The sequence below is a fragment of the Schistocerca piceifrons genome, chromosome 10, assembly GCF_021461385.2.
Source record: "Schistocerca piceifrons isolate TAMUIC-IGC-003096 chromosome 10, iqSchPice1.1, whole genome shotgun sequence".
Classification (NCBI taxonomy): Eukaryota; Metazoa; Arthropoda; class Insecta; order Orthoptera; family Acrididae; genus Schistocerca; species Schistocerca piceifrons.
In genome coordinates, this window is record NC_060147.1 from 107,097,231 (window position 1) to 107,111,612 (window position 14,382).

General features: G+C 45.3%; 1 protein-coding gene across 1 annotated transcript in view; it reads left to right on the top strand.

Annotated features, from left to right (window-relative positions):
- LOC124719043 (short neuropeptide F) overlaps nt 1–14,382 on the top strand; it is a 559,557-nt gene that overhangs the window by 178,456 nt on the left and 366,719 nt on the right. The window lies entirely within an intron of this gene.

A 14,382-nucleotide genomic window follows, 5' to 3' on the forward strand; every position in this document is an offset into this window, starting at 1 on the left:
TTCGAAATTCTAAACTAAGGACGTGTTTACTGACACCAAAACACAGTTAGGAAAGCGCGGAGTGGCCTTACAGGAAGCTACCAATAACGGAGTGACAACACATCCAGGAAACGTGTTTCGTAACCTCCATTGCTCGTTGAGTGAGTATTCCCTGGATTTTTGACGATTCGCATAAATATCTGTTTCTTCATACATTGGAGAGCCAAAGAAACAGAAGTGCTATGTACCCGACTAATGTTTGAAGTACAGCTGGAGGAAATTGACACCATAAATCCTTAAGAGTACGATGGGATGGAGATCTCTTACGCCCAATAATTTTCATGTCTGGGGAGTTTCGTGGCCAGCCGAAGTTTTTAAACTCAGAAGAGTGTTCCTAGAGCAATTCTGGACGTTTGAGGTGTCACATTATCCTACTGGAATTGCCCTTCGGAATGTACAATGGATATGAATGGATACAGGTGATCAGAAAGGGTGCTTACGTACGTGTCACCTGTCAGACACGTATCTAGACGTATCAGGGATCCCATACCACTCCAACTGCACACACCCCACACCATTACAGAGCCTCCACCTGCTGACATACAGGATCCATGGGTTAATGAGATTATCTACATACCCGTACACGTCCACCCGCTCGATACAACTGGAAACGAGAATCGTCCGACCAGGTAACATGTTTCCAGTCGTCAACAGTCCAATGTCGGTGCTGACTGGCCCAGGCGAGGCGTAAAGCTTTGTGTCGTGCAGACATCAAGGGTGCACGAGTGGGCCTTCGGCTCTGAAAGGCCATACCGATGATGTTTAGTTGAATGGTTCGCACACTGGCACTTGTTGACGGCTCAGTATTGAAATCTGCAGCAATTTTCGGATGGGTTGCACTATCCTCTTCAGCAGTCGTTGGTCCCGTTCTTGCAGTATCTTTTTCCGACCGCAGCGATGTCGAAGATTTTATGTTTTACCAGATTCCTGATATTCACGGTACACTCATGAAATGGTCGTGCGGGAAAATCGCCAGCAAGAGTGGCCGAGCGGTTCTAGGCGCTACAGTCCGGAACTGCGCGACCGCTGCGGTCGCAGGTTCGAATCCTGCCTCGGGCATGGATGTGTGTGATGTCCTTAGGTTAGTTGGGTTTAAGTAGTTCTAAGTTCTAGGGGACTGATGACCTCAGAAGTTAAGTCTCATAGTGGAAAGAGCCATTTGAACCATTTTTGAACGGGAAAATCCCCTCATCGTCGCTACCTCGGAGATGCAGTGTTCAATCGCTCGTGCGCCGACTATAACATCACGTTCAAACTCACTTAAATCTGGATAACCTCCCATTGTAGCAGCAGTAACCGATCAAACAACTGCGCCAGACCTTTTTTTGTCTTTCATAGACGTTGACGACCGCTGCGCCGTAGCCTATTTATATGTCTCTGTATTTGAATACAAATGGTTCAAATGGCTTTGAGCTGAGCACTATGGGACTCAACTGCTGAGGTCATTAGTCCCCTAGAACGTAGAACTAGTTAAACCTAACTAACCTAAGGACATCATACACATCCATGCCCGAGGCAGGATTCGAACCTTCGACCGTAGCGGTCTCGCGGTTCCAGACTGCAGCGCCAGAACCGCGCGGCCACTTCGGCCGGCCATTTGAATACGCATGCCAAAGCTGTTTCTTTGGCGCTTCAGTGAATATGTCCATCAAGTATACTTCTTTCACAGTATAAAGAGTTACGAGGTTGTTTCCGATACTGTGCACCGTGTGACTATCTTGTATCAGGTAATCTGTGAAGGGGAATCTACGAGTAGTCATAATGTTTTTCCTTTTTGGTTAAATGTTTGAGCGGAGCGAAAAAAAGACTCCCAAGAAATTACGCAATGCACTTTTCTCAGAGTTTTCATTGCCAAAACAGTGTGTAAAACAGATAAATGGGGTCTCAAACTGACCAGCTTGAGATCTAGTTTCGCGAAACAAATATTTAATAGCTTTAAAGTAATAAGGGTACTTACGAAAAACATAATTAGTGATTTAACGGATAATTCAAATATTTCACCAACATTTACTACTAATGAGGTGTCAAAAAATTCATCTCTTGAAGAACTAGCAATTTTGCACACTCGTGTGATATTTAACTGTAAACAAAAAATGCAATAATTTTTTCAAATGTTCGAAGATTTTGTGAAATAATTTTTGTAAGAGTGAGAAATAAGAGTTTAGAGAAACATTTGACGCGCCTGTGAAAAGTGCTCGGAATCATGTACAACAGGGTGTCCAACCGGTGGCCCGCGGGCCACGCGAGGCCAAAAAAGTGAGCATCCATCACACGACAACTGAAAAGAAATTTCCATGGCATTCCGTTTATGTAAAGTTGCGATGAATTGTATATTTTCAATCTAAAACTCCTGCATTACGGTGCTATACTCTCATTGGTTCATGCCGTTCCTTTTTTTTTCGGCGGTTATTGCTAGTGTTTAGTGTATTACGTGCGGCCCAAAAATACTCTTCTTCATCCAAAGTGTCCCATATAAGTTCGAAGATGGACGCCACTGATGTACAGCAAATGAGGTGCCGATTGGGATATTAAGCCGGCCGCTGTGGCCGAGTGGTTCTAGGCGCTGCAGTCCGGAACCGAGCTGCTGCTATGGTCGCAGGTTCGAATCCTGCCTCGGGCAAGGATGTGTGTGATGTCCTTACGTTAGTTAGGTTAAAGTAGTTCTAAGTCTAAGGGACTGATGACCTCAGATGTTAAGTCCCACAGTGCTTAGAGCCATTTGAACCATTTTTTCTATTTTAAAGTTCAATGTTTAACTTCAAATCATTTGTAATGAATGTAGTCCGTGTAATCTCATTCCTTTTCTGTAATATTGCATTCAAGTTCCTTTAGTCGTATATATAGTCTTCTCACCTTCAATTTTCCCTTCATTACTTACGGTAGTTCTGACTTGATATTCACACAGCTGGGTCTTTTTTCTCTTTAGTTTTCCTGTAGACGACACATATCAGTCTTCTAGTTATGTTTGCTTGCTTCAACTAGCCATTTCTGTTTTGTCATTTCATACTGGTTGGTAATATCTCTTTTGCCTACTTCAGTTGCTTCATTTTTATATATTCTCCGCTCGGCAACTGCATTCAGTATCTAGTGCATTATGCAAGAATTTCTACTGCATCTTCTCTTTCTGCCTGTTGAATCCTTCAATGCTTACACTGTTTCATCTGTCAGGACTATCTATTCGCCTTCTATGGTGTTCCTCGTCCCAGTTTCAGTCAGTCGTTGCGTTTCGGCATTTCTTTTATTGTATATGTTATTGTTTGAATGGGGTGCACTCAGCCTCCTGATGCCAATTGAGGAGCTACTCGACCGAATAGTGGCGGCTCCGGTCACAGAAAACCATCATAACGACCGGGAGAGCGGTGTGCTGACCACACGCCCCTCCTATCCGCATCCTCAGTGAGGATGATACGGCGGTCGGATGGTCCCGATGGGCCGCTTGTGACCTGAAGACGGAGTGCTTTTTTTATTGTTTGAATCTTTCTACATTGAACTCAACTCTCATTCTAGATTGGATGGATAGCGTGGTATCAACCTACGGCTTACGCATACTTCTCAGATTGGACCAGCATCCTCTTATAACAGTGCTTGCCAGGCCCGATTATAAAGTTTCTTTTACCCTCGGACGTAGCGAAACCTGTGTTTCGTTTCTGAGTGATAATTTTCAGTACGACAATAATATTCGTTTTATCGGGGAGCAACTGGCAATGGAAAAGATGCTACTTATTGCAAGCTTTTAATATTTGACAAGCCTAGCAGGTTCGTGTATCATGAAAATAAAATTTACTTAGAATAGCGACTATGAAATTCTGTCTTACACATAAGGTCGCGAAACTGTGCACGAAATTTACTTTTATTCAACATTTCCAGGCTATCTCTTGCCTGTGTTAAATATTTCAGTGATGAGGATTAGTAAATCATTCACAAGACTATATGGTTTTATTCACAGTAAACCTTACGTCAGCTACATTGCAAATATAAATTAAGCTTTTCTCTCGAAATAATTCTCAAGATATGTATTATCGAATCAGTTCAATAAGCTCTGCTACTCATGTAAGGCTTAGGCAAAACCTATGGCAGAAGTGAGTTTAACAGAAAGGCGGCTTTACCTTTCCTGTTTTGTAATAGCCAGCGAGTAGAACGAAAATGACTCGAGCGATGAAACGCACTGAAACGCCTCTGGAATCTAACACGTCCAATTTTCAGAGATATGGAAAACACTTAAAATGACAAGAAATAAAACGATACCTTGTAATCCTTTATGACGGGTATTAAAGAATACAGAAACTGGCCGACTATCAATACCGATTCTAGTATTTCCGGCCTACTGAAATCCAGAACCGTTCTGTCTGTTCTGTGCTGTTGGAGTCGGATATTGATATCCGTCCCCTACGATGAATCTGCTTTGAAGCCCAAGGGAATAGATCACGGTGGATTAGAAACTGCCAGCTTCAGATAGTTGCACGTTTTGTAGCGCATCACACAGCAAGGCGTTCATTCATATTGCGTCCTGCGCTAGAGGACTCACTCGATCAGGATTCGAACCCAATAATCCACAGCGGAGCGGAGGCACACAGGGGAACTAACTTAGTAGCGGCTCGCTGGACGGGGAGCCCCGGCCAGGGCTGCCAACCTGCGCGAGGGAGGGTCTGTAATTGGCCTTTGCGCCGCGGCCGCGAGCTGTCAGTCAGGGCCTGTGACCTGTGCAAATGCAGTTTGGGGTGCACACGTGTGTGTGCGCGTGTGTGCGTGTGTGCGTGTCCGATACTGGCCGTGTAATCAGGTAGACGGCAGTGGAGGACAGTGCGGGCAATATGGCGAGTTATGAGGGCGCAAGTCCGCAGCGGAAGAACGGCCAGTGGAACTGATGAGGAGATTATATTACGAAGAGAGGGACTTGTAGAAATGTGTGTTTGACATAAGAACGTCACTCGAAAGTTTTAATTATCGCCTCGCGTAAAAGCGCAAGCTGTAGCCGCGAAGTTTGGTGTTCTCTAAATCTACATCTACATCGATATGCTGCAAGCCACCCTTTGGTGTGTGGCTGAGGGTACTTCGTGTACTACTGACACTTGTGCCCCTAGTCGAGGCTCGAAAGATCTGCGGAAAGAATTGTCGTTGGTGAGCCTGCATGTGAACTCAGATCTCTCTAATCTTACCTCTATGATCTTTTCGCGAGATATACGTAGTAGAAAGCAATGTATTGGTCACGTATTCGAAAAAAGTACGCTCTCGGAATTTTAACAGTAAATCACACCCTAATGCAAAATGCCTCTCTTGTACCGTCTGCCACTTGAGTTGGCTGTGCATCTCCAAGCGTCTTTCGAGCTTAATTTTTCTTTAATCAAGTTTTCTGACTGGTTTCAAGTGGCTAGCCACGAATTCCTCTCCTGTGCCAATATCTTCAACTCAGAGTAGCACTTTCAACTTACGTCCTCAATTATTTCCTTGTTGTATTCCAGTCTCTGACTTCCTCTATAGTTTTTGCCTTCTACAGCTCCCTCTAGTACCATGGGAGTCATTCTTTCCCTTCTCCTTATCAGTGTTTTCCACATATTCCTTTCCTGTCCGATTCTGCGTAGAACCACCTCAGCCGGCCGTGGTGGCCGAGCGGTTCTAGGCGCTTCAGTCCGGAACCGAGCGACTGCTACGGTCGCAGGTTCGAATCCTGCCTTGGGCATGGATGTGTGTGATGTTCTTAGGTTAGTTAGGTTTAAGTAGTTCTAAGTTCTAGGGGACTTAACACCTAAGTCCCATAGTGCTCAGAGCCATTTGAGAACCTCCTCATTCCTACCTTATCTGTCCACCTAATTTTTAACATTCGTCTGTAGCACGACATCTCAAATGCTTCGATTATCTTCTGTGTCGGGTTTCCTACACTCGATATATCAGTACCGTACAACACTGTACTCCAGACGTACGGTGTCAGACATTTCTTGATCAAATTAAGGCCTATGTTTGATGCTAGTAGACTTCTCTTGGCCAGGAATCCCCTTTTTGCCATTGCTACTCTCCTTTTGCTATCCTCCTTGCCCCGTCTGTCATTGGTTAATTTAGTGCCTAGTTAGCAGAAATCCTTAACTTCACCTACTTCATGACCATGAATCCTGATGTTAAGTTTCTCGCTTACTAAATGAACCTATAACGAAATACACCTGTTTTATTGGGATCCCATATGTTTAATGGATGTTACTGCTACCAGTTACTGTTCCAAAATCGTGTATTCATGCAATAATAGGTCTTTCTATCTGCGTGGAGTAGGTTTATAGGTAATTTTTTTTTATGAGGATGATCAGCTGCCACACCTTGCAACAAGCGCCAATCGTCTGCAGGTCTTCCTTCATTGCTATGTAATTTTCTAGCGTTGCCCCTTTTCTTTAAACAACAGCATCATCCGCGAAAGGGCTCGAAACTGCGATGATATTCACTTCGTCACTTCTAGAGACAGCCCGACAAAGAAAGTGAAGCACCAAGAAGAGACCGTCCGATGTCAATGACACTTTGTGCACGCACATCCCATCGACTGGTAAGATTTAGAGCTGCAGTCTTCTGTGACAAACAGAACAGCCAGCATGAGATTTTCACTCTGCAGCGGAGTGTGCGCTGATATGAAACTTCCTGGCAGATTAAAACTGTGTGCCCGACCGAGACTCGAACTCGGGACCTTTGCCTTTCGCGGGCAAGTGCTCTACCAACTGAGCACTTGCCCGCGAAAGGCAAAGGTCCCGAGTTCGAGTCTCGGTCGGGCACACAGTTTTAATCTGCCAGGAAGTTTCAGAACAGCCAGCAGTATGGCGCTCCTGTTCCTTCCTAGTCAACGACTAGTTCTCTCTGAGACCAAAATGGGCGCCATTTGTGAGTTATTTTGGTCATGGCGACTTGCGTTATGGCCTAATAGCGAGCTATCTTAGCTGACCATTTCAGTAACTTTTTCTAAGACTGCTGTAAATTTATGTTAATAATTAACCACCATTTAGAGAATACGCTTGATTCCCATGTCATGTTATCTTGTACTATCGTGACATGCTCGGTAACGTGTCGAAAGTTTCTGTATGCCCACATAACTGTTACACATTCTGTCAATAGAGATTTGTGTAATATGTGTACGGGGCGATTCGGCAGCCCTACCTGTGTGTTGAATGCATCCCGCAACACCTTTAAAACCACGTGCAAGATTTTAGTATTCTCTCGCTCTCTGCGTGCAAACTATTAGTCAAATGGTTCAAATGGCTCTGAGCACTATGGGACTTAACATCTATGGTCATCAGTCCCCTAGAACTTAGAACTACTTAAACCTAACTAACCTAAGGACAGCACACAACACCCAGCCATCACGAGGCAGAGAAAATCCCTGACCCCGCCGGGAATCGAACCCGGGAACCCGGGCGTGGGAAGCGAGAACGCTACCGCACTACCACGAGATGCGGGCAACTATTAGTCCTACAGAAAAATGATCAGGACCTTTTTGTAGGAAATTTAATGTAGATAATTTTGTACCGGTATGTGTTTTTGCTGGTGGCCACGGTTTTCGAGTTATTCACGGAACGCGTCTAAAGGTCACTTTCGCACTTTTTTCTTGAATAATTCGGAACCTACGACCTCTTGCGAAAACGTACCACAATACAAAATTTATCTGCATTAAATTTACTACAAATGAGCTCCTGTACACTTTTTCTGTATGTCCAATAGTTTGCACGTAGCTAGCGAGAGAAAGCTAAAATCTCGTGTGTGGTTTTTGAAGTTGAGTTTCACAGAAGCCATAGCTGAAGCATCTGTGTACACTTACAGGAGTCTTCGAAGAAATTTTGTACATATACGAGGGAGTATCTGATTGCCTTTGCCCTGTTTCTTATTACCCAAGATATGATAGATAAAGGTAATTACTAATGTATGTAATATTCTACGTATCTTACACTATTTTTCCACATAGTTGCAATACCTGTTCAGACATTTCTTCCACCACAACAGTAAATATGAGATGTCCTTCTGGCAGAATTTGTCTGGCTGATTGTGAAACTGCTGCCTTGCCTTCATCGTTGCACGTGAAGCGCTGTCCTGCTAGGAGAATACCACAGTCATCCGACAACACAATTAACATAACTTTCTCAGCATATGGCACTCAATGACTTTTTTTTTCTTTACCGCAGCCGAACTCGTATGCTTGTACAACATGCTCTGCTGCTTCGATTCCTGCGCGAAATTCAGTTTTCGCGTTTGGTCACCACTAACAACGCAGTCAAGCGAACAGTAATCTCTCGAGCACACCGTTCCGGATCATACAATGAAGCAATCACTCGTTTGGCATTCGGCACGTCGTCCAACTGCTCAGGCATCCACCGACATGACACCTTCCGGGCCACTAAGGAACCATAAACAATGACGTAAACATTTCCACGTGAAATGCGGAGCTTCCGGAAAATATCGTAGAGATGCACACGCCAATCTTTCACCATTGAACATGCTCGGAAAATGTTGTCGTCAGCTAGATACGACCACGGCTACTCCGACCGCTCGTTGTAATGCATGTCTTCACAGCCTTTCATATTTTTCAAAGCGACACACTTGCCCTTGTCATTGATCTGCATTTACCAGTGGGTTTCGATGGGCAATCGTCCATCACTCCATAAACAAGGAATTATATCTCGTTGCTCATACTCTGTGGACGTGTGAAGCACAACCACCGACTTCAACTCCTGTCTGCCTCCGTGACCTTCGCTTACAGCTCAACTTAATACACTACTGGCCATTAAAATTGCTACACCACGAAGATGACGTGCTACAGTCACGAAATTTAACCGACAGGAAGAGGATGTTGTGATATGCAAATGATTAGCTTTCCAGAGCATTCACACAAGATTGGCGCCGGTAGCGACACCTACAACGTGCTGACATGAGGAAAGTTTCCAACCAATTTCTCATACACATGCAGTACTTGACCGGCGTGGCGTAGTGAAACGTTGTTGTGGCGCCTCGTGTAAGGAGGAGAAATGCGTACCATCACGTTTCCGACTTAGATAAAGGTCGGAATGTAGCCTACCGTGATTTCGGTTTATCGTATCGCGACATTGCTGCTCGCGTTAGTCTGAATCGGTGGGTTCAGGAGGGTAATACGGAACGCCGTGCTGGATCCCAACGGCCTCGTATCACTAGCAGTCGAGATGACAGGCATCTTATCCGCATGGCTGTAACGGATCGTGTAGCCGCGTCTCGATCCCTGAGTCAACAGATGGAGACGTTTGTAAGACAACAACCATCTGCACGAACAGTTCGACGACGTTTGCAGCAGCATGGACTATCAGCTCGGAGACTGTGGCTGTGGTTACCCTTGACTCTGCATCACAGACAGGAACGCCTGAGATGGTGTACTCAACGACGAACCTGGGTGCACGAATGGGAAAATGTCATTTTTTTCGATGAATCCAGGTTCTTTCTACAGCATCATGATGGTCGCATCCGTGTTTGGTGACATCGCGGTGAACGCACATTGGAACCGTATATTCGTCATCACCATACTGGCGTAACCCGGCGTGATGGTATGGGATGTCATTGATTACACGTCTCGGTCACCTCTTGTTCGCATTGACGGCACTTTAAACAGTGAACGTTACATTTCAGATGTGTTACGACCCGTGGCTCTATCCTTCATTCGATCCCTGCGAAACCCTACATTTCAGCAGGTAAATGCACGACTGCATGTTGCACGTACTGTAGGGGCCTTTCTGCATACCGAAAATGTTAGACTGCTGCCCTGGCCAGCACATTCTCCAGATCTCTCACTAATTGAAAACGCCTGGTCAATGGTGGCCGAGCAACTGGTTCGTCACAATACGCCAGTCACTACTCCTGATGAACTGTGGTATCGTGTTAAAGCTGCATGTGCAGCTGTACCTGTACACGCCATCCAAGCTCTCTTTGACTCAATGCCGAGGCGTATCAAGGCCGTTATTACCGCCAGAGGTGTTTGTTCTGGGTACTCATTTCTCAGGATCTATGCACCCAAACTGTGTGCAGTTCTAGTATAATATATTTGTCCAATGAATACCCGTTTATCATCTGTATTTCTTCTTGGTGTAGCAATTTTAATGACGTGTACTGTATGTTTCCAAAGTGGCCTGTTATTTAGACTGACTCGTACAAGACAGTATTAGAATGGAAACTGCATTGATCAGCTATTGGAAATTACAGGTACTGATATACATCTTATTAGTTAGTGGGGATTAATTGTTCGAATGTGATTGGATTTTTTAACTCTGATTTTACATTAGTTACGGGACTGTTTTGGGAAAAATGCTCGCGAAACAGAAACACCATGGGACACTTGTACTGCGTTATGGGCTGTAAATATTACGTCCTACAGGAGACGACAGTAGAGTTATTTGGCAAAGTGTTTGGACTGCAGGTGGTGTCCACTTGCGTCCGTCCCACTTGTGACAGCCTCAGATAGGTGAACCGCGCCGAGCTGTGGAAGAAAGCAGCGGTCGCTCGGCAGTCGCGTTAAGCGAGAAGCGGCGCTTTATGGCGTCACATTAGCCTAATGAGCTGCCGTGCTAACGCGATTCATTCCCCTGGCGTCGGGGGTTCCCCGCTGCGGTCGCCCTGCTGTCGGGGATTCCCAGCAGCAGGCATTCCAACCGCACTTTCACCATTGAATCGCTAGTTATTATTTGGGTGCAACAAAGTCCAAAGCCATGATAAATTTCTTGAAAGAAATTGATTTCCAGCATTGTCTACGTTTTAAATCCATTTTGTTGCTATCTTGTCCTAGCGAACCGAGCGATGCTTCTAAATTGCTAAATATGTAATGGAACAGGATGTACCTCCAAACTCCCCCTCCCTCTGCCCATCTCCTCCTTCACCCTCTCCACATCCATTTCCTGCGTTCCCTCCTCTCCGTCGATCTCCTTTTTCCCACTCCGTCTTACTGACACCTATAGGAATAAGAAGTAAATCATTTTCAGAATTCTTACTAACAACCGTTCCCTTTACATTTATTATTCACACACACACGCACACACACACACACACACATATATATATATATATATATACTAGCCATTAAAATTGCTACACCAAGAAGAAATGCAGATGATAAATGGGTATTCATTGGGCAAATATATTATACTAGAACTGACATGTGATTACATTGTCACGCAATTTGGGTGCATAGATCCTGAGATATCAGTACCCAGAACAACCACCTCTGGCCGTAATAACGGCCTTGATACTCCTGGGCATTGAGTCAAACAGGGCTTGGATGGCGTGTACAGGTACAGCTGCACATGCAGCTTCAACACGATACCACAGTTCATCAAGAGTAGTGACTGGCGTATTGTGACGAGCCAGTTGCTCGGCCACCATTGACCAGACGTTTCAATTGGTGAGAGATCTGGAGAATGTGCTGGCCAGGGCAGCAGTCGAACGTTTTCTGTGTCCAGAAAGGCCCGTACAGGACCTGCAACAAGTGGTCGTGCATTATCCTGCTGAAATGTAGGGTTTCGCAGGGATCGAATGAAGGGTAGAGCCACGGGTCGTAACACATCTGAAATGTAACGTCCACTGTTCGAAGTGCCGTCAATGCGAAAAAAGGTGACCGACACGTGTAACCAATGGCACCCCATACCATCACGCCGGGTGATACGCCAATATGGCGATGACGAATACACGCTTCCAATGTGCGTTCACCGCGATGTCGCCAAACACGGATGCGACCATCATGATGTTGTAAACAGAGCCTGGATTCATCCGAAAAAATGACGTTTTGCCATTCGTGCACCCAGGTTCGTCGTTGAGTACACCATAACAGGCGCTCCTGTCTGTGATGCAGCGTCAAGGGTAACCGCAGCAACGGTCCCCGAGCTGATAGTCCATGCTGCTGCAAACGTCATCGAACTGTTCGTGCAGATCGTTGTTGTCTTGCAAACGTCCCCATCTGTTGACTCAGGGATCGAGACGTGGGTGCACAATCCGTTACAGCCATGCTGATAAAATGCGTGTCATCTCGACTGCTAGTGATACGAGGCCGTTGGGTCCAGCACGGCGCTCCTGAACCCACCGATTCCATTTTCTGCTAACAGTCATTGGATCTCGACCAACGCGAGCGGCAATGTCGCGATACGATAAACCGCAATCGCGATAGGCAACAATCCGACCTTGATCAAAGTCGGAAACGCGATGGTACGCATTTCTCCTCCTCACACGAGGCACCACAACAACGTTTCACCAATCAACGCCGGTCAACTGCTGTTTGTGTATGAGAAATCGGTTGCAAAATTTCCTCATGTAAGCACGTTGAAGGTGTCGCCACCGGTGCCAACCTTATGTGAATGCTATGAAAAGCTAATCATTTGCATATCACAGCATATTCTTCCTGTCGGTTAAAATATCCCTTCTGTAGCACGTCATCCTCGTTGTGTAGCAATTTTAATGGCCAGTATAAAAGAAAATACGTGGTCTACTTTTGTGTGAATCTCTTAGAGTATCATGTAAGAATTTGATGCAAATCAGTCAAGAGTTTTTGAAGATTTTTGCCCACGTTTCAGTAGTTATACGGATAGAAATACCACTTTGGAACTTGTGTCAAATACGAAGGTATCCAGTCCTCTGGCGTGTAAAAGATTTAAGCTTCTAAGGCAGTGTAGTCAAAAGATATTGGCATCTCCGCCACATCTCGTATATACTTGCTACACCATTCATCAAAAACCTATAGATGAACTATCTACATACACATATGCCCTGGTGGTCTTGCGTTTAAGCGCTTCCTGGAAACTGAAAGGTCGAGAGATGCAATATTGGACACATCAGGTATTTTTTTAGTCTTCGTTCAAACCTAGCCTTGAGGCCGGCCGTAGTGGCCGAGCCGATCTAGGCGCTTCAGTCTGGAACAGCGCGACCGCTACGGTCGCATGTTCGAATCCTGCCTCGGACATGGATGTGTGCGATGTCCTTATGTCAGTTAGGTTTAAGTAGTTCTAAGTTCTAGGGGAATAATGACGTTCGATGTTAAGTCCCATAGTGCTCAGAGCCATTTTAACCATTTGAACTAGCGTTGAGATTCCATGTTGAATTGCGGGTCCCTTCTGCCCAGCTGGGTAACTGGGTTACGATAGGGACACTCAAGTCGCCCAAGTGGCATCCAATAGAAAGACTCGCACCAGCCTATTGAGCCACACGAAATTATTAGTTTGTAGTTGTTGTCATTTGTATACATAATTAAGTTTGTACGGGACCTCTGAGCGCGACTCCTGCTCCCACTTCTCGGTTTCTCGTTTTTATTAATCCAGCCTCGAAACTTTTTCGACCGTTGGGTTGTGTTTCAGACACTAGGTGGAAGTGTGTCGCATGCTCCCAGGAAGTCAGAAACTGCGCCTTCGGCCCCGTTCCCTCTATCGACAGACTTATTGGGACTCGTGAACGAAAGACCTAGCTCGACTACAGATGATTGCCGCTTGCGGTCCTGAAGATGACGACAGGCCGAAACAGGCTGGGCCTGTATTCTCGTTTAGCGCGTCGCGACAACTTTTCCTATTTCAGATAGCAGCGCAAGGCTTGTTTACACTGCTCCGAGCTCTTCCCCCATCTCACGCTTGCCCGACTACAGTTTACACACACACACACACACACACACACACACACACATACACACGCAAGAGTGTCAGCAGCGTACACCATTGTCAAGAACTGACAATTTTATGTTGCACAGACTGTGGTTCAGCCTACTTCGCCGGCCGATGTGGCCGAGCGGTGTTGGCGTTTCAGTCTGGAATCGCGCGACCACTACGGTCGCTGGTTCGAATCCTGCCTCGGGCATGGATGTGTGTGAAGTCCTTAGGTTAGTTAGGTTTAGGTAGTTCAAAATTCTAGAGGACTGATGACTTCAGATGTTAAGTCCCATAGTGCTCAGACCCATCTGAATAATTTGATCCATTTAGCCTACTTCCTCCTGTGTACTAGGGCTACGACCCTCACCTGTTCCGATAGCATTCTAGTCATCTCTTCCGTTGCCTTCCGCGATCTCGTTTTAACCTCATCTGTTTTCAAACAAATGATTGGAATTCCGTCGAAAGTCGCACTAAGAGTAATCCTTATTTATTGGTTGTGGCTAGTCTCAGACTTGTTGTCCATTATAAAACCACCCTATAACAATAAAGTTGCTATAGATGTTACAGTAATTATACAAATCGGGCCTGAATACAGGCATTATTTCCTGCTATGTGAGAGGTTACACGAAAGGTTACATTCCGTCTTCGTAAACAATTAAAATACAATACTTTTTTATTTTAGTCTCTGATCACAATATGAATTTTTTAGACGATGACCGGTTTCAGTCTGTATTGACCATCCTCAGAT